Below are 22,600 nucleotides of genomic sequence, written 5' to 3'. Positions count from 1 at the left end.
ATAAAATAAAGTCAATGCATCAACTGTAAAGAAAGTAAAAATATTTTATAATAATATGACTTCTTTAAAAAAGAATTTCCAAGGACCAAAATGTGGAGGAGGTGTGTGTGTATTAGTCCGTTTTCATGCTGCTGATAAAGACATACCCAAGACTGGGAAACTTACATGGGAAAAGGATTTATTAGACTTACAGTTCCACATGGCTGGGGAGGCCTCACAATTATGTCAGAAGGTGAAAGGCATGTCTCACATGGCAGCAGACAAGAGAAAAGAGTTTGTGCAGGGAAACTTCCATTTTGTAAAATCATCAGAGCTTGTGAGACTCATTCACTATCATGAGAACAGCACTGGAAGGACCCACACCCATAATTTTATCACCTCCCACCAAGTTCCTCCCACAACATACAGGAATTGTGGAAGTTACAACTCAAGATGAGATTTGGGTGGGGACACAGCCAAACCATGTCATTCCACTTCTGGCCCCTCCCAAATCTCATGTCCTCACATTTCAAAACAAATCATGCCTTTCCAATAGTCCCCCAAAGTCTTAACTCATTTCAGCATTAACTTAAAAGTCCACAGTCCAACGTCTCATCTGAGATAAGGCAAGTCCCTTCCACCCATGAGCCTGTAAAATCAAAAGCAAGTTAGTTACTTCCTAGATACAATGGAGGGTACAGGTATTGGGTAAATACAGCCATTCCAAATGGGAGAAATTGGCCAAAACAAAGGGGCTACAGGCCCCAAGCAAGTCTGAAATCCATCAGTCAAATCTTAAAGATCCAAAATGATCTTTGACTTCATGTCTCCCATCCAGGTCACGCTGATGCAAGAGGTGGGTTCCCATGGTCTTGGGTGGCACTGCCCCTGTGGCTTTGCAGGGTACAGTCTCCCTCTTGGCTGTTTTCACAGGCTAGCAATGAGTGTCTGCAGCTTTTCCAGGTGCATGGTGCAAACTGTTGATGGATCTACCATTCTGGGGTCTGGAGGATGGTGGCCTCTTCTCACAGCTCCACTAGGCAGTGCCCCAGTAGGGACCCTGTGTGAGGGCTCTGACTCCACACTTCCCTTTCACACCACCCTAGCAGAGGTTCTCTATGAGAGCCCTACCCCTTACCAAACTTCTGCCTGGGCATTCAGGCATTTCCATACATCTTCTGAAATCTAGGCAGAGGGTCTCAAACCTCAGTTCTTTACATCTATGCACTTGCAGGCTCAACACCACATGGAAGCTGCCAAGGCTTGAGGCTTGCACCCTCTGAAGCCATGGCTTGAACTCCACATTGGCCCCTTTCAGCCATGGCTGGAGTGGATTGGATGCAGGGCGCCAAGTTCCTAGGCTGAACACAGCACAGGGACCCTGGGCCTGACCCAAGAAACCATATTTTCCTCCTAGGCCTCTGGGCCTGTGATGAGAGGGGCTGGTGTGAAGACCTCTGAGGTGCCCTGGAGACATTTTCCCCATTATCTTCGGGATTCACATTTGGCTCCTCATTACTTATACAAATTTCTGTAGCTGGCTTGAATTGGTTCTCACAAAATGGGATTTTCTTTTCTATTGCATTGTCAGGCTGCAAATATTCTGAACTTTTATGCTCTGCTTTCCTTATAAAACTAAATGTCTTTAACAGCACCCAAGTCACCTCTTGAATGCTTTGCTTGTTAGAAATTTATTCCACCAGATACCCTATATCTCCCTCAAGTTCAAAGTTCCACAAATCTCTAGGGAAGGGACAAAAACCCGCCAGTCTCTTTGCTGAAACCTAACAAGCATCAGCTTTGCTCCAGTTCCCAACAAGTTCCTCATCTTTATCTGAGACCACCTCAGCCTGGACCTTATTGTTCATATCACTATTGGCATTTTGTCAAAGCCATTCAACAAGTCTCTAGGAAGTTCCAAACTTTTCTACATTTTCACGTCTTTTTGGAGCCCCCCAAACTGTTCCAACCTTTGCCTGTTACCCAGTCCCAAAGTTGCTTCCACATTTTCAGGTATCTTTTCAGTAACACCCCAGTCCTGGTACCAATTTACCATATTAGTCCATTTTCATGTTGTTGATAAAGACATATCCGAGACTGGGAAATTTATACAGGAAAAAGAATTATTGGACTTATAGTTCCACATGGCTGGGAAGGATTCACAATCATGGCAAAAGGTTAAAGGCATGTCTCACATGGCAGGAGACGGGAGAAAAGAGTTTGTGCAGGGAAACTTCCATTTTTTAAAACCATCAGATCTTGTGAGACTCATTCACTATCACAAGAACAGCACAGGAAAGACCTGCCCCCATGATTTAATCACCTCCCACCGGGTTCCTCCCAAGACATGCGGGAATTGTGGGAGTTACAATTCAAGATAATATTTGGATAGGGACACTGCCAAACCACATCGAGGTGTCAGTACAGAGAAATAAGAAGAATTTGTCTTCTAAATTCTATCATATACAGTTGACACAAGGATACAGATTATTTTCCAATGAGAGAGGAAAAAGGTGTCTGTCTCCTAAACAAGATGACTTCCGAATGTTTTCTGTTTTTTGAATAGATAAAGAAGAATATTACCTGTTTCATAGTCCAGACTTTAAAGTCAGACTGAAATTTAGGGCTGCACAATTTACAAGACTATCAAGTTACTCAAACTTTCTCTGCTCTTTTTTTCTTACCTGTAAAATGACAATGATGATTAGTACCCACTTGAGGAGCAATGTAGCACAGTGGTTAAGACAGAAGACTTTGGTTTTAGACTGCCTAGTCTCAAATCCTGCTGTTACCACTTACTAGCCATGTAACATTGGGGTATTACTTCCACTTTTTGTTCCTAATAAGGATGTGCTATGGTCTGAATGTTTCTGCCCTTCCTGACAATTCGTATCATCACTAATGTGATGGAATTAAAAAGTGTTACTTTTAGGAAGTAATTAGAGAGTAAAGGTGGAGTCTTCATGAATGAGATTAGTGCCTATTAAAAATAAATAAATAAAAGCCCAGAGAGCTTCATGCCTCTTCTTTTATATGAGGTCACAGCTAGAACTTCACAGATATGTGAATCAGGAAATGGGTCTACAACAGACATCAAATCTGCCAGTCTTGATCTTAGACTTACTTCCAAGCCTCCAAAACTGTAAAAAACAAATTTTGGTTCTTTTTTTTTTTTTTTGAGATGGTGTCTCACTCTATCGCCCAGGTTGGAGTGCCGCAGTGTGATCGCGGCTCACTGTAACCTCCACCTCCTGGGTTCAAGCTATTCTCCTGCCTCAGCCTCCCAAGTAGCTGAGGCTAGAGGCACGGGCCACCACGCCTGGCTAATTTTTTGTATTTTTAGTAGAGATGAGGTTTTAACCATGTTAGCAAGATGGTCTCGATCTCCTGACCTTGTGATTGGCCTGTCTCAGCCTCCCAAAGTGCTGGGATTACAGGCATGAGCCACTGCGCCCGGCCAATTTCTGTTCTTTTTAAGCCACCCAGCTTATGGTATTTTTATATAGCAGCCCAAACAGACTAAAACAGGATGGTAATAGTGCCTACATCAGAGAATTTTGGTGAGGATTAAATGAATTAATACTGTGTTCCGAAAACAGTAACTTACACATAGCATATATAATCAATTAATTTAAATTATTTTTGTTATTAGTTGTTATTATTATGTCATGCTGTTTTAGATATTAAATGAGACAATACGTGTAAAATACTTATACCTGTTCTTGGCCCCAATAAGTACACATTCAACATTAGAAATGACTCTTAGTGGTCTACATGTCTCTTACTAAAATTTCTCTACTTATATTTTAGAGATTAAATTTTAATTGGTGATGATATTGAGTCTGAAAGGGCAGTGTGAGTGCTTTACATGGGAGGTTAATTAAGCAAACAACTAACGTCTGGCTACCAAAGGCTTATGCAAATAATGAAGAATAAAGTTTCTTTGCATGGCAAGATGTTCAAGATAATGAGACCTCAAGCCCTTACTAGGTCCTCTTACATATATGACTGCTAGACTGAAAAATCCACAAGGGCTTACAGAATTGCTCACTCTTTATTGCTCATAGCATGCTACCTACCATATGGACTACACAAAATAAATATTTGGTAAATACATGCATGAATAAATGTTAACAAAACAACTATAGAACTTTTATAAGGGTTATAAATAGTCTCTTATAACACTGTAAGAAGCATCTACAAGAATGATCTGTAAAAAAGCTTTAGTATTAAGAAACTGAACAGCAATAACAGATTTACTTGTAACACAAGCAAACGCTGTATTTATATTTAGAAGTAAGCAGTGATTCATAGGCCCTGGGATAATATTAGTATGAAATTTAAATAAGAAAAACTGAACATTTGTATTTTAGACAAACATTTTGTATTTTGAAAAACAAGACGTCACAGAAAACAAATGAAACGCTAAAAAAGTTTTTGTATTTTCAGTGAAGCAAAAAATAACCATCATAGAAATGATAGTGTGAGGGTTAAAACTGAATGGCAACTTAATTGAATTGAAGATGCAAAGTATTGTTCCTGGGTGTGTATGTGAGTGTGTTGCCAAAGGAGATTAACATTTGAGTCAGTGGACTAGGAGAGGCAAACCCACCCTCAATCCAGGTGGGCACCATCTAATCAGCTGCCAGCACAGCCAGAATAAAAAGCAGGCAGAAGAACGTGGAGGAGAGATTAGACTGGCTTAGCCCCTCAGCCTACAGCTTTTTCCCATGCTGGATGCTCCTGGCCCTCAAACGTGGGACTCAAAGTTCTTCAGCTTTGACACTTGAACTGGCTTCCTTGCTCCTCAGTTTGCAAATGGCCTATTGTGGGACCCTGTGATCATGTGAGTTAATACTTAGTAAACTCCTTTTTATATATACATCTAACCTATTAGTTCTGTCCCTCTAGAAATCCCTGACTAACACAGCTAGCAAACGAGATAATAAAAACACATGCAGTACAGTCACTGTTTAAGATAAAGACAGAAATCTGGTGAGGAGCCACCATCTTTTCTCACTGCCACCGGAGACACAGACATAGCTTCTGTTCATAAGACACTATTAAATATTTCTTTCTAAGAAACTGGATTTGTCCACCTCTTTCTTCGGCCTTTTAGCTTCCTCAGACTTTGAGATGGGTTTGCATAGACCTGCCTGCATCAAAAGGTGAGCCAGGCCAGGAGCTGACAGCCCAAGACATGGACAAAAAGAATGAAGCGTCTGTGGGGGAAATCCCAGGTGGCACCCACTTCGATGTGACATGGTATGGCTCACCTTTTAGATGCTTGTGCATGAGTCCAGGGATGCCTTGAAAACATCAGCATGTTTAGAGCAATTTTAAGTAGAGAGCTGTCCATCACGCTACACGGCGTAAGGAACAGCAGCCAGCAGCAGATGCAGTAAGATGGCCTCTTCTGTGGGCTGGCTCTTTGGCAATGGGAGTCCAGCTAGCAGCAGAAGCAAAGTAAAATGATTTCAGTAGGAATTAGAATTAGAAAAACAAGTTTATAAAGGGCTGTATTGTCAAAAATTGGCTTAGTTAAAACTGACATTTGGACTATATATGTACATGCATGTATTGTTTTAAAGCCTCTGCTCTCTCTCTCTGTAAAACTTTTCAGTTGACTGATTCTTGTCTGTTTCTCCACTTATTTCTCTCCATCCCTCTTTTCCCTTGCTACCTCTGATGACCAGTGAGGGCCCTAACAGAGGAAATGTCTGACAGGCTGGGATTCCTTGTGGAAAACAGAAAGGTGCCAAAGACACTGTTTTTTTGGGAGGAATCTTTTTTCTCATGAAATCCCAAAAGCTTTAAGCAGAGAGACTCCTCTCAGGTCTAAAACTCTGCTCTCTTTTGTATTGTATTACTTGATCTCTTTAACTTTTGGGGGGATACCAGAAATTGATTGGTACTGTGAGAGAACTTGACTTTGGTGTGTACTGGCTGGCAGTCATGGTGAGAACTATAGTGTTAAAGGTGGCTAATGGTGGCTTGTAGTAAATGATTATTACTGCAGTGGGCTACTTGTTTCTTTGGGTGTTTGGATAAGAAAAGCATGGTGCTTTCTTGGCTCTGTTCTTGAAGGGGCTCCACAATGAAGCCAGTAATCTACCGAAGAAACAAGATAGGTTGAAAATAAGACACTTTTCCTGGTAATCTTCTTTGTAGGTCAATGTGTTTAGGTCTAAGTTCAGTGCCTTTGAGAGGGAAATGTTCTACCTTGTTTCACCTAAACATCATGTATTTGAAAATGATTAACAGTGTAAGATGGAGAGAGAAACTGTTTAAAAACTGGCAAGTGAAGAATCTTATAAATCTGTAAGGTCTGCCTCTGCCTGGGTGTGTGTCTATATGTTTATAGATCATGTGTATGTTATACATTACTATTAAAATATATGAAAGAGCTTTAATTGGCTTAAAGAAAAGTAAGTGCTTAAATCAACCATTTTTATCAGAAAAACATATGTTAACTCAAATGCCTTTTATTTCACAGGACTTGAATGCTCTTTGGTAAATAAAACTAGTTTCAGATTAGATTTAGTAATTTAAAACCTTAAAGTCATGGTATGTTAAATTAAGTAATCCTAGGTTTCTCATTGGAAATTGGAGTTAATCAGAGTTAAAATAGTGGTTAATATATGTAATTAAAAGTACTGGAAACTTTAAATCATTATTAAGAAATGGAAGGAATAAAATGGAAATTTATGGCATTAAAACAGTAGTCTTAACACAACACTATCAAAAGTTGTTGGTCAAAAGGGAGCCCCTGCTGGCCCCCTAACATTAATGGCTCCAAATCAGTTTTCTGGATTTACCCTAGATTAGAAAAATGTATTTAAAAAAATTACAAGGCAAAAGTTTCCACGAGAAAACCAGCCAACAATTGCCCAATGCTGAAGCAGGTTAGTCCAAGTTTAGACAAAGATAAAGATTAATGAAAGTATTAGAGTCCCATGGCTCACCCTCCTGCTGGAAACCCAAATCGTTTTTCACAAGAGAGGGTAAAATTGTCTGAGTGTGGAAAAAAGAAGTTCCTGAGACCATAACATAAAAATGTAAAGGTTGATAAGATTATGAAAATTAAAATATTTAAATAGGCTTTATTTAAAGTAATTGTGACTCCTTTAAATGTCTATGAAAATGAATGTGTCTAACTGGAGGTATTTCCTCTACCTAGTACTATCAGACCAAATGTAGATACATCCACACTTTCAGCAATGTTGATTGGACCCACTAATGAAAACTAGTAACATTACTGAAGCCTACAGAGTGTAGAATAGAAGCTTAAGTGCTGATCTGGACAAATTCTTCACCTAATAGCCCTTTGTAATGCATTTACTAGGATTTATGGCAAAAGCCTATGACCACCTCACAATGATGCCTACTGGGACTGTGAATTAGAGAATTTCCACTTGATAGGTGTTTACTGCCTTGCTGTGGGACATTAACTGAATCACTCCTATGCTAATGGGGATAGCAGTGCCCAAGAGTTCCATGCTAATAGAAATGGTTTATATAGGATCATGCTACCTGGAGATCATGAAGTGGAGATACTCACAAGCAAGGAGCTTCTTTTTCCCCTAGGACTAACTCTGGAACTTTATGGGGAGCTTCTGGATTCCACACTGGCTTATCAACAGTTCTCACCTGACTTACAAAGTACTTCTTGGTTAATGGATGGCAGTTCCAAGGTAAACGGACACATCTTGTGTAGAAGGCTGCTACTCTGACTGAAGAAGAGTCAAGAAAATCTCTTTTTCTTTCTAGCCATTTATAGCATAGAGAAGATGGGTAAAGTATTTTTTTGTGTGTGTGAGAAAAATTTACCTTTCCCTCTCAGTTCTCCAAAATTTGTAAACTAATTGTGAGTATTCTTATTTTATGGCAATATGGTTATTTGCCTAAGTTCAGTAAGAATCTATTTCCTTTTGTAACAGGATAAAATTGGAAACTGGTTAATTTACCAAGGCTTTGTCTGGAATATTTTATACTGGAATAGTATCTTTCGCGATATGACCATACTGCTTTGAGGAATTGAAGTCAGCTTTATAGAGTCAATAAAAAGCCCCTTGGAAAGACTGGCCTAGCATGTTGTCTAAATGGGTGACTTATAAGGCTGCTGACCAGTGGTAATTGAAGAATGTCACTTTCTAGCAGGTGCAGGAACCTCAAGATATTTTGTGATCTTGAGAAGAGAGGTATTTGTGCAGGGAATACAAACAGACTAATGGTGAATCTTTGGCTTGGCTTCTAGCCTTGAGGCTTTTAAAAAGTCAAATATGAAATTATTTATAAAAGTTCCAGCAGTCGAGTGCAGTGGCTCACACCTGTAATACCAGCACTTAGGGAGGCCGAGGCGGGTGGATCTCGAGTTTGAGACCAGCCTGGCCAATATAGTAAAACCCTGTCTCTACTAAAAATACAAAAATTAGCTGTGCATGGTGGCGCGTGCCTGTAGTTCCAGCTGCTCGGGATGCTGAGGCAGGAGAGTTGCTTGAACCCAGGAAGTGGAGGCTACAGTGAGCCGAGATCACGCCACTGCACTCCAGCCTGGGCGACAGAGCAAGACTCCAACAACAACAACAACAACAACAACAACAACAACAACAACAATGTTCCAGGAAAGCTGACTATAGGAGGAACTATAAAAGGAACCTATAAGGCTAATCACTATTATTGCTTTATTTCATGCAAATAATCAGGTCAAGAACAGTGAGAGCAAAATTTGTTTTGCTAATAAATTATTCCTATTATGATTTATCCTTGGTAGAAATGGGAAACCTAAAGAGACAAATAATTGGATTCTAGTCCTGACCATTGTTTTTGAGTTTTTATTACTTGCCTACAATTTGGGCTTAATCCTGAATTATTTACTGGCTGTAAGAATTATTTAATAATAACTGGGTTTGAACTTTCTTCAAGATAATTTTAATTGGCTACCTAATGGAATACATTCCTTTTCTGTTGGTGATATGCTGGCATCCAAATTCTCTTTCGATTATAATCCTTATATGCATTATATTTCTATTAATCAAATTATTCATGTTATGTATCTCTCATTGTTTTACTTCTTCCAAGAAAACCAAAGTCATGGTATTCTAGAGACTAGAGATGATTCAACAGAACCCATGAATCTCCCTCATTTGGAATCCCATTGGGCACTATCTGTTTTGCATTGCCAATGCACTGCTGCTAAAGCCGTATAATATGTAATAATCAGGCACTCTCCCTAAAGGCTCAGGAACCATTGAGGAAAAGGACACATGAGACTGTAAAAGTTGGATTGATGATGACAGGTGGAGGCTAGAGCAACTCCATCTGGGAAGCTAATCTGTCATGTTGGCTTCTGATTAACCCTTGTTCTAGGAAGTCCTCTAAGACTTCTAGTTCATTTATTGTTCTTTGTGTAGGAGCAGGTATTTATCATAAATCTTGCCCTTAGGTCAAATCACCTTGATGTTATTGTACTTAAATTGTCCCCCATATCCCTGATGAACAACCCTTACCCTATAGTAAAGTGGTCCTCAACCTTTTTGCCACCAGGGACCAGCTTCAGGGAAGACAATTTTTCTGTAGACCAGAGCGGGGCATGTTTTCAGGATGAAAACGTATGCATCGTGTTTGTTGTGCACTTTACTTCTGTAGTTATTACATTGTCATATACAATAAAAATTATACAACTCACTATAATGTAGAATCAGTTGGAACCCTGAGCTAGCTTTCCTGCAACTAAATGGTCCTATCTGGAAGTGATGGGAGTCAGTGACACCTGAAGTGTGCTGCTTATGTCCAGTCTACTTCATAATCTCATTTTGGTTGGTGTCACTGCAGAAAACTCTGCCTCACAAAGATCGGATGTTGGAAATGGAAGCAGACTTTTCAGTGCTTTTGTGGCAATCTCAGGATATTCCACTTTGACTTTAATCCAGAATGTATGGAGGTTTGAATTTGTGTCAAACTTACTTTTAAGGCTGCCATCATCTGTGATCTCAAGCAGTTAATCCTCTTCTAGCACAGACTAAGTGGATTCACAGGTTATTCACAAAATGGATCACAAATCCGTTCCTTCCCAGCTCGGGGGTCTTTTGTGGCTGGAAAATGTGTTAGTCAGGGTTCTCTAGAGGGACAGAACTAATAGGATAGATAGATATATAAAAGGGGAGTTTATTAAGTATTAACTCACATGATCACAAGGTCCCACAATAGGCCATCTGCCAGCTGAGGAGCAAGGAGAGCCAGTCTGAGTCCCAAAACTGAAGAACTTGTAGTCTGATGTTCCAGGGAAGGAAGCATCCAGCATGGGAGAAAGATGTAGGCTGGGAGGCTAGCCAGTGTAGTCTTTTCACATTTTTCTGCCTGCTTTATTTTTTATTTTTTTATTAAACTTTAAGTTTTAGGGTACATGTGCACAACGTGCAGGTTTGTTACATATGTATACACGTCCCATGTTGGTGTGCTGCACCCAATAACGCGTCATTTAACATTACGTATATCTCCTAATGCTATCCCTCTCCCCTCCCCCCACCCCACAACAGGCCCCGGTGTGTGATGTTCCCCTTCATGTGTCCATGTGTTCTCATAGTTCAATTCCCACCTATAAGTGAGAACATGTGGTGTTTGGTTTTTTGTCCTTCTGATAGTTTGCTGAGAATGATGGTTTCCAGCTTCATCCATGTCCCTACAAAGGACATGAACTCATCCTTTTTAATGGCTGCATAGTATTCCATGGTATATATCTGCCACATTTTCTTAATGCAGTCTATCATTGTTGGACATTTGGCTTGGTTCCAAGTCTTTGCTATTGTGAATAGTGCCGCAATAAACATATGTGTGCATGTGTCTTTATAGCAGCATGTTTTATAATCCTTTGGGTATAGACCTAGTAATGGGATGGCTGGTTCAAATGGTATTTCTAGTTCTAGATCCCTGAGGAATCGCCACACTGTCTTCCACAATGGTTGAACTAGTTTACAGTCCCACCAACAGTGTGAAAGTGTTCCTATTTCTCCTTATCCTCTCCAGCACCTGTTGTTTCTTGACTTTTTAATGATTGCCATTCTAACTGGTGTGAGATGGTATCTCATTGTGGTTTTGATTTGCATTTCTCTGATGGCCAGTGATGATGAGCATTTTTTCATGTGTCTGTTGGCTGCATAAATGTCTTCTTTTGAGAAGTGTCTGTTCATATCCTTCACCCACTTTGTGATGGGGTTGTTTGGTTTTTTTTTTGTAAATTTGTATGAGTTCATTGTAGATTCTGGATATTAGCCCTTTGTCAGATGAGTAGATTGCAAACCTTTTCTCCCATTCTGTAGGTTGCCTGTTCACTCTGATGGTAGTTTCTTTTGCTGTGCAGAAGCTCTTTAGTTTAATTAGATCCCATTTGTCAATTTTGGCTTCTGTTGCCATTGCTTTTGGTGTTTTAGACATGAAGTCCTTGGCCATGCCTATGTCCTGAATGGTATTGCCTAAGTTTTCTTCTAGGGTTTTTATGGTTTTAGGTCTAACATTTAAGTCTTTAATCCATCTTGAATTAATTTTTGTATGAGGTGTAAGGAAGGGATCCAGTTTCAGCTTTCTACATGTGGCTAGCCAGTTTTCCCAGCACCATTTATTAAATAGGGAATCCTTTCCCCATTTCTTGTTTTTGTCGGGTTTGTCAAAGATCAGACAGTTGTAGATATACCGCATTATTTCTGAGGGCTCTGTTCTGTTCCATTGGTCTTTATCTCTGTTTTAGTACCAGTACCATGCTGTTTTGGTTACTGTAGTTAACAAACAGTTCTCAGACCACAGTGCAATCAAACTAGAACTCAGGATTTCTGCCTACTTTATATTCCAGCCACAGTGGCAGCTGATTAGATGGTGCCCACCCAGATTAAGGGTGGATCTGCCTTTCCCAGCCCACTGACTCAAATGTTAATCTCTTTTGGCAACACCCTCACAGACACACTCAGGATTAATACTTTGCATTCTTCAGTCCAGTTGAGTTTACACTCAGTGTTAACCATCACAGAAAGTAAAGCTCAGACTCTTTTGAAACCTAAGAATGGCAATCATGCACCTGCTGGGAGAAAGGAGGCCCTGGCTCTGTCTCTTTCAAAATATCTGCTAATGTTTGAAACATGTCAAAAACTCCAGTGTTCACTTGTTGGCCCCATAATTCCAATTTGGGCTTGAAAGCAGGCACTTTATCTGCTGACTGGAACACAGTTGTCAATGTCCCCCAATTGACAGATTGAGTTTGTTGAGCAGGTTGAATACATTACACAAGTAAGCAAGATTTGCGACCCATTCCGCATCACTGAAATGTGCTGCCAGTGGTGACTGTTTTTAAAAGGAATCCCTGGAGCGGGCTTCATGACTCAAAAACTCTGGCCAGTGATCTATCTTTAGAAAGCCACCTCACTTCTGTGTACAAGAGAAGACGTGTGTGCTCTGTATCCATCTCCTCACAGAGCTGCATGAACAGACATGAGTTAAGGGCATGTACTTCAATGTGGTTGATAATTTTAATCACACCCTGCAAAACACTGTTGAGATGACATTTTTTTTTTTTTTTTTTTTTTTTTTTGGCCAGCCAGCATTTCTCTGTGGATGACACAGTGAATAGACTCACATTCAGAAGCGACCTCTTGGACTGACCCGAGTAGTGAAAGCAGAAAGCCGCCCAGTCGTGGCAGCCACTCCATCTGTGCATATACAACACAAAATGACCACTTCAGTTTTCCTGATATGTAATCATTCAAAGATTTGAATAGTTGTGCAGCTGTAGTGTTGGTTGGCAACAAAAGTGCATATAGCTTATCCTCATGCACATCCTCCAAAAAATATTATTTATTTGTGTATTTATTTATTTATTTTGAGAGGGATCCTTGCTCTGTCGCCCAGGCTGGAGTGCAGTGGCACAATCTTGGCTCACTACAACATCTGTCTCCTGGGTTCAAGCAATTCTCCTGCCTCAGTCTCCCGAGTAGCTGAGGTTACAGGTGGCCGCCACCATGCCCAGCTAATATTTGTATTTTAGTAGAGACAGGGTTTTACCATGTTGGTCAGGCTGGTCTCGAACTCTTGACCTCAAATGATCTAACCGCCTCACCCTCCCAAAGTGCTGGGATTACAGGCATGAGCCACACGCCCAGCCACAATGCCCTGAAAAATATATCTCACAAAAACAAGAATTATTGCCTTGTTGTCAACATTAGTAGACTTGTCAACCTGGATTGCTTACCACAGTGACTAATCATTTCTAAAAATTTTGCCTCAATATCTGCTATTTGATCAGTTTGTCTAGTTATGGTGCTAGCCAAAAGAGGAATACGTGCCACCTTTTGAACTGCAACCTTTGCTAAATGTTCAGGACAAATGTCCTTAGCAGGAGGCAGGGTCAACTCTTCACCAATAGTAAAGGGCTTCTCAGCTTTCGCAATGCAGTTAACCTCTTAGAATGATGTTTTTGGTGCAGACACATTTGATGAAGTGGTGCCTTTAATAATTGCTTCTGCTCTTTATGTTAATTTTTTTTCTTTTGAAAAAATCCAAAGGTTTGTCTTTTAATGCAGGGCACTTGGTCTCCATGTGGTGAAGTAGTTTTAAAGGTTTCATGACTATATTGGATAGCCGGTCACCATGCATTATACAATTTTATATATTTTCTTTTAAATGTAGCTTTCTTTTGTTGATGGGCTTAGTCTTCTGCTATCTCATCGTTAAGTCTTCCCCCTTTTGAAGTAAGCTCCTAAGTGATGTTTGGTTTTTACTCATTTTTGCTGGGATTTGCCTGTAAGCTTACCAAAACTGTGATTAAGACAAGTGCACAGTGCGGGAAGGAGGGGCAGACAGTAAATAAAATCATAGGCGGGTTATATGTGGACTCAAATAAGTGTCAGATTCTGACTTAAAGCCTGCAACAAATGCAGCGGTACAGCTGAAGCACATCACCTCATTTGCCACTATAAAGCCTGTCACCAGATGCAGCTTATTGTCATTTGACACTCACTGACAGGCTTTTGATGAGTCTGCGAGGAATTGATTTATTATGGTCTTTGTGCAGTCAACCTCTCTGCTAATGTTAATCTGTATATGCTGCCTCTCCCCAGCACTAGCATCACCACTTCAGCTCTACCTCAGATCATCAGGCATTAGATTCTCAGAAGGAGCAGGCAATCTAGAATCCTAGTATGTGCAGTTCACAATAGAGTTTGTACTCCTATGAGAATCAAATTCTGCCACTACCCTGACAGGAGTTGGAGCACAGGTGGTAGTGTGAGTGATGGGGAGTTCCTGTAAATACAGATGAAGTTCACTTGCTTGCCTGCTGTCCACCTCCTGCTGTGTGGCCTGGTTCCATTAATAGTCCGTGGCCTGGTGGTTGCTGACGCCTGTTACAGAAAGAGGGTGAAGAGGATTGGGGACTTTCTCAGCCTGTGGTTTCAGAGCAGCCCTGATCATCATTTTCATTTCCTGTATTTGGGCTTTTCTAATTGACTATCTCTTACCTGCTTAAGGGATATTAACCAAAGCCACATGTCAGGGCACACTACATAATAGTTGTCATCACTGAGTGGTGCCTGTATTTCTTTTCTAGTTATTTTGGACATTTAGCCCAACCAAATACAGTTCTAGTGCTACTTTGATTTCTAGAGTATATCTTGATCTCAGAAGAAATTCTTTTAAGCACCAAACAGTGAAAATATTTTAGACCAATATTACATTGCTTTTGTAGCATATTGAGACTAACATATAAACTTATAGTTCTCCTGCTGTTAAACTATTAGGATTCAAAAGGTTCTTCCACTGATTTCTCATGCTAGGTACTGTATTTTAATAAACAGGTACAACCCTATTTCCTTCTGACAGAATTCTTTGATGTCAATGTCTACCTGCCTAGATATCCAGGCATTGATGGATAGATGAACACAATAAAATAACAGTAGAGAATGGAGGTTAATTTACAAAAGCGTTTGGATCAAGTATACAAATAAAGTAAATTTTATATCCTTGCTTCTTATCTGAAAGACATAGTTTTTTACCGTTTTAATACAACTTGTATATGTCTATTAATATGCTAAATTTTTATTGGGAAAATATTGATAAATGTCACAAAAGTGGCTTCTTTCCCAGTCTAAAATGCTTTCTAGTTGTCTCCTCAAGAAAGCTATGAAGCTTTGTTCTTTTCTACACTTTATTTCATAATTATCAGTTGAAGCCCTCAGCCTGGCCATCCAGATTGACATGGGATGGCACTGCACCCAACTTAGCTATCTCTGAGAATCCATTTTCAAGCCCAGGAAAATGATCAAAGTGCCTGCCTTTCTACGAAAGTACTGATAATCACCATCTTTTAAAAATAATGAGAGAGCACCATAACTGAGATTATTGCATATTATTACTATCCCACAGTCTTTTCTAAAGTAATTATAGACAGTGTAGATACATTGGTAATAACTAAGTCTCAAATACTGATAACTATTCCCTTTTATGTTATAATCACACTAAACACAAGATGTAAATTAAGTCAAGTCAGAACTGATTAAAGACTCAGACAAGAACAATAGTTACCTCAAAGGAAGACAATAGAAATTAAAATATAGCAGAGCCGCTGATGAATATTTATGAAACCCACATGGGGATTTACACAGCATCAACTAATTTATGAAAGAAAATATACCTGTATTTATAATAAATGTTAAGATTCAGCAGTGTAATTTGAGCAAAAAAACCAACATTTAATTAAATATGAAAATTTCTAAAACATCTCAGTTTTCTTTAACAGATTTTCTAAATATATACAATCATGACTATAATGAGCCAATAAAAGTTAATCCTAAATAAATAATGGAGAAATTGTCATACATTTTTTAATCTGGAAGTAAGGACTGAAAGAAACAGACCATTAAAATGTACAGGTCTCATTTTTAAGGTTATTTCAAAATCTTGTATTACATTTATTATAATTATTACAGTATTGCTGGGAAGCCATTTCCATAGCTCTCTCACATTTCTATGCATCCTATGAGCAGAGGCAGTGACTCCCCTTTGTTCTAGATAAGAATTAGCTTTCTGAGAATCTTTGTACAGTTATGCAGGTCCACTTTTATGTTGATTTTTTTCAATAAATATATTGGAAGAGTTTTTTGAGATTTGTGACAAATCTGAAAAACCTCACAAATGAACTGCATAACCTAGAAATATCAGAAAATTAAGACAAAGTTAGTTATGCCATGAATGTATAAAATATGTATATCTACTAGTCTATTTCATTATTTACTCTCATAAAATACACACTGATCTATTATAAAAAGTTAAAATTTATCAAAAACTTGTGCCTATGCTTGCAGATTGTACATGGCACCATTTGCAAGCAAGAGAAATGTAAACAAACCCAAAGATGCAGTTTAAGATCATAATTGCATAAAATCAGCTGCAGTAATACTGTTCTATTGCAATAATTTTGTAGCCACCACCTGTTGCTATTGCAGTAAACTCAAGTGTTGTATCCACTTAAAATGCCACGTGACACTAATCTCTGCACATGAGAAGTTTATCTCTCCAGTAAATTGTATATTGAAGTATAAAGTGGTCTCTCACAGTTCTAACTTATATTTCATTATGTTTAGTAAATACATCGTGTAACCTATCAACATGCCAGTAGTGATGCTGGAAGTGCTCATAAGAAGGAGAAAGAAGTAACGGCATTACAAGAAAAAGTTGAATTGCTTGATATGTACTATAGATTTAGGTCTACAGCTCTGGGTGGCCACCATTACATGATAAATGAATGCAGGTTAAGGACCATTGTAAAAACATAAAAAGGAAAATTAGTGAAGTGGTCACTACAGTTATGCCATGAGGCATGAAAATATCTTTTTTCTTTTGTATTGAAAATAACTTTTTTGTAGGTGCAAGATTACTATTAGAAAGGCATAACCAGGACAGGTGCAGTGGCTCATGCCTGTAATCCCAGTGCTTTGAGAGACTGAAGTGGGAAGATCTCTTAAGGCCAGGAACTTGAGACTAGCTTGTGCAACATAATTAGTGTCCTCATTTTTACAAAAGTTTTTTTTTTTTTTTTTTAATTGCCTGGGCTGGTGATAAGTGCCTGTAGTTTAAGGCTGCCATGAGCCATGATCATGCCACTGCACTCTGGTCTGGGAAACAGAGAGATAATGTCTCAAAAGTTAAAAAAAAAAAAAAAAGAGGCATGCCTATAGGTTCAAATATGATTTGAACAAAAGAAAAGTCATCATATGACAACTTAAAGCAAAAGGAAGGTAAAGGATCTAAAGCTGGAGCACTTAATGCCAGCAAAGGATAGTTTGATAATTTTACAAAGACGTTTGGGTTAAAAAAATGTCAGAATAACAGAAGAAGCATCTTCTGCCAATCAAGAGGCAGCAGACAAATGCCCAGGTTTCCACTGAGAAAATCATTGAGGAAAAAGGGTATCTACCTGAAAAGGCTTTTAAGGCAGACAAAACTATCTTATTCTGGAAAAAAAAAAAAAATTGCCACAAAGAGTATCTATTAGTAAAGAAGAGAAGTGAGCACAAAGGTTTAAGGCAGGAAGGGATAGGCTAGCTCTAATCTTTTGTGCAAATGGAGGCAGGTTTACAATCAGGACTGCCCTTATCTATGTGCTGATCCTCAATTTTGATGGGGTAAGATAAACACTAGCTGTAGTTCTTTGAGTTTCATAACAAGAAGGCCTGGGCAACAGGAATTATTTTTCTGGATTGGTTTCATAAAGGCTTTGTTTTCAAAGTCCAGGAATTCCTTGCCAGGAAGAGACTGTCTTTCCAAGTTCTCTTGATATTGGAATGATGCCTCTGGCCATCCAGAGCACTATGAGTACACCACCAAAAGTGTTGACATGGTCTAATTGCCCCTAAACATAACATCCCTAATTCACCCTCTTGACTGGGGTTCATAAGAACCTTTAAGGCTCATTACACACAGTACTCTATGAACAGAATTATGAGTACTATGGAAGAGAACCCTAATAGAGAGAACGTTATGAATGCTCGGGAGGATGCCACCATTAAAGATGCCGTTGTTGTTACAAAAAAAAAAAAAAGTGGTAAAAGCCTGAAACAATAAATTCTTGCTGGAGAAAATCGTGTCCAGATGTTCTCTGCATGACTTTGTAGGATGAATGACAGAGTCAATCAAGAAAATCATGAAAGAGATTGTGGATATGGAAAAAAAAAATGGTGAGAGGTGAAAGGTTTCAAGATGTGTGTCTTGGAGAAATTCAAGAACTGATAGAAATCACACAAAAGGAAGAAACAGAGCATAACCTGACAGAGATGAGTGCTTCCAAATCAGTCCCAGGTGATGAGAAGGAAGATGAAGAAGAAGCGGTGCCAGGAAGCAGATGACATGAACCATCTGGCAGAAGGAGAAGGGTTCAGATTATTCATGACTGCTATTGACCTATTTTACAAAATGGACCCTTCTATGATACCAGCACAGAAACTAAAACAAGTGGTGGAAGAAAAATTGGTACTGTATAGAAATATTTTTAGCAAAATAAAAAAAAAGAAAAAAGTGAGACAGAAATAATGATGTATTTCTGTAAAGTTACAGTAAGTGTGCTTGCCTCTCCTGCCCTCATTCTAGCCCCTCCACTTCTTCCTTCTCTGCCACCTCCCAATGTCAAGGCCAACCCCTTCCACCCTCCTCCTCTTCAGTCTATTCCATGTGAAGTTGGTGAGGATGCAGACCTTTATAATGATCCACTTCCATTTAATGAATAGTAAATACATTTTCTCTTCCTTATGATTTTCTTAGTAACCTTTTTTTGTTTCTCTAGCTTACTTTATTCTAAGACAGTACGTTTTATATATATATATATATATATATATATATACATACATATATATATATATTATTATATATATAATGGGGTAGCCTAGCTCATTAGCTTGCAAATAGGGTAACATCTCAGATGCTTCATGATTCTTAACAATAATGGCAGTGATGTGAGCATAGGATGCTGTCAGAGATATGGCTTTCTGGAAAAAAAATTAAAAGACAAGGGATCAAAGACTATGAGAAGGATAAGAAAGACTCCTTGGCATCTGGTATATACTTACCCAAGTGGTGAGCAAAAGTGAGAACTGAGAGTAAGGATCTGTCACCCTCATGGCTGTTTATGCAGGTGTAAAGACTAAGCAGCGAGAGGTAGAACTGTAATAAGCAGCCAAACCAGTGTCTTGATTGCCACTCACTCTACCCTGGGCATGTGGATAAAGGGCTGTTAGTATGACAATGATGCAGCAGGCAGCATCAGCCAAAGACAATGGAATTATGGCTGCTGGGCCAAGGAGTCTTTTAACTGGAAATAAATGGGGTCAGCAATAAGGACCTTGCTATACAGTACAAAGTTTTATACAGACCAAAAGCATTAAAATTTTATTTCTGGGCAAATGAGTGGTTGCTGGTAATAAAGATATATGTGCATTACTCATGCAGTGTCACTCTCCTTCCACATCGTCCTCCCCCTTTCTCAACATTTCCCTCACCCTCTGCCTGGACCTCAGCTGCCCCTGTTTAAAAAAAAAAAAAAAAAAAAATGCAGCTCACTGCCATTGCTCATTTAATTTTACATAAACACACTATTTGAGACTGAAGCAAATCTGATTGATTTTCAATGTGAAAATAAAATATAAAATCTGTTCTTGGAGTTATTTCTAAACAGAACTAACATCAGAATCATCTGAATCATCAGAATTATCTATTTTGGAAAAATCAGATTCATCAAATGAATCTTCAGCCAACAACTGTTCGAGAACGATGTTAACATCATGCATAGGAATGCTATGATTTCTAGGATTTGACATTCTCAGCGATCCAGAATTACTACATTTTGTAAATGTAAATACCATTGCTAAAAACAGAATCGTATAAATAGAATGATGTCTTTTGTTTCCAAAGTTGATATACTAGAGCAAAGCGAAAAAAAAAAAATGAAAGCAAGATATTTCGTGGCAAAGTTATCTTGGGGTGAACGCTGCAGCTGCAAGCACTGCTGGCAAATATTCCTGGGGCAAACTAGAAAGGGGTGAAGAAAAGCAATGATTGTGAGGAGAAAAAGATGACTGGAGTTGAGCAGTAGTTGCCCTGTCCCCAGACGGGACCAATGGCCATGTACATCCGCTCAGGTATGCTGGGTAACTTCAGGAGAGGGAATGACTCAAATTGTTATGACTGTGTTGGATATAGACACCCTAGTCACCATCCTAAACCATGGGAGGAGGAAGCACCTAATTTCAACTATATGTGTTGAGTAAAGTTTGCAATGTATAAAGGAAAATTAGCAATTCCCCATAATTGGCAAATAATAATTGTATGTATGTATAAGGTACAATTTGATTATAAGATACCGATGAAACTTTTCTGTGTCTCCCGTCTCCCATCCATCCCCTAAAGGGCTGAGCCAAATTGTATATACCAGAACATACTAGGGCCCAAACTGTATATGCCATTAAAGATTCGATCTTTGACAGTGAGATAAGATGCATGTGTATAATACTTGGGTATCATGTGGCATTGATAAAGAATAAAGATATTGATAAAGAATAAAGGGGAATTATTATCCTTTACTCTCCATTTTCTTTTGTACTAAAATTTATTTCACAATGCAATAAAATATAATCCAGATAGAGTCTGGCTGAGATAGGTTATAGAGTCCTAAATTTGAACAATAGCAACAATGACAACGGTGACAACAAAAACAATATATATTTTTTTCTACCCAGTGTTGTGTGTTTTTCCCCATCTTCAGAAAATATAAACAGGCATAGACTTGTTTAGTGATTTGTCCAATGGCAAACTGCTTATGAGAATTTAAATGGAGACATTCTAACTCTAAGGCTCATGTGCTTATCTTGTGCACCAGGAGTCAGTGATTTTTTCATAGAAGGCCAGACAGTAAATAGTTTACATATTGCAGTTTATAAAGTCTCTGTGGCATCAACTTAACTCTGCCATTTTATCATTAAAATAGCCATAAATATTACATAAATGAATAAGCCTAGCTGTGTTCTAATAAAGTGTATCTATAACACTGAAATTCGAATTTCATTTAATATAATTCTCATGAGTCACAAAATATCGTAATTTTTAAACATTAAAACATTCTTAACTCATGGTCGATAAGAAAATAAGCAGTGAGCCAGATTAGGTACACAAGTCACACTTTGCAAACCATTGTTCTGTACTATATTTATGATGATATTTTGAACACAGGTGATTTTTTGCTTTTTGTTTTGTTTTAGATTATTTTCTGTCTGGTCTTTGATAAGTTTAGCATTCCTTTACATGTTTTATGTAATGTTCAATAATTTTCTCAACTTGAACAACTGTGATTTTTGTATAAATATTATATTGTGACATCATTTGTATATTATTTTAACTTTTTGCATCATTTAAAGTTAAGTTTTTCTGTGTTCTTTCCTCTTAACCCATTATAGTAGAAAAATAACTGCATAACACCTACAAGATAATTTTAAAAGCAAATGATATAGTACTACAATAACCATCTGTATGGTATTACAGTATTTCAAAATACACTTTTATATTTTTTAGCATATTACAAGGAAACAATTAGTGAAGTAATAGTGGACATCTGAGTAATGAATACTTACATCTTCACAATTTTCTGAAATTGTTCTATTTAAATATTATTTTGACTCTGTGTAATATGTTACATAAAGTTAGAATGGATTATGTAAGAACAGGAATCACTCTTTTAATCAATATTTAAATTATCTTTTAATTGAATCTGATTTAGCTAATATTCTTTCTCTGAGAATTACAATCAAACTAAAGACAAATTCAGTCTTGACAAAGGAAATAGCTCAAATTTTGGCGTTGGCTTTGTATTCTAGCTTAAAGCAATTTAGTGAACTGGAACAGTTAAGGACTAGGACCTCTCACTAATGACAGCATGATAAAGAAAAAAAGTTTAAAAGCTTACTAGAAATAATTGTTGTCTGGAAGAATCACTTTTGCACAACTTGTGGCACAATTCATATATGATGTCTGAGATAATTCACACAGGAATTTAAAAAATATTGCCTATCGAGGAAAATTTACTTTCATGTTTTTCAGCATAATTAATGATAGAAACATATAAAAATGATATTGCTTAGAAATAGAATATTACATATCTTGAGAAGAAAGTGATCTGCCTTAGAAAAGCATGTAATGTGCAAAATTCCATGTTAACACGTTTAATAACTTAAAACCTGATGCTTAAATAGCACTTACAAATTACAAATACGTTTTACATTAATTATTTATTGAATTCTTATAAAATCCAAATAGGCATATATCACTATTATTATTATTTTTATATTTTAAAATCTTATATATGAAGAAATGGAAGCTAAGGCCATCCAAATGACACTTGTGATCACATTAAATATAAATAGTCCTGGTCATTCCTTTCCTCCTATTTTTTCCTTCTTATTTTTCTCTATTTATACAAACTAAGACCAACAGCTGGGAGGAAGGGATGGACAACTCTTAGAAATATAATCAGAGTGTGAGGTAGATAGAATCCTGTCACTAAAACTATCATCTTTCTACAATATTTACATATATCAAAACA

This window comes from Hylobates moloch, unplaced genomic scaffold (genome assembly GCF_009828535.3).
Source record: "Hylobates moloch isolate HMO894 unplaced genomic scaffold, HMol_V3 SCAFFOLD_10, whole genome shotgun sequence".
NCBI lineage: Eukaryota > Metazoa > Chordata > Mammalia > Primates > Hylobatidae > Hylobates > Hylobates moloch.
The sequence above is the reverse complement of the archived record's forward strand: the minus strand, read 5'-3'. Positions refer to the sequence as shown.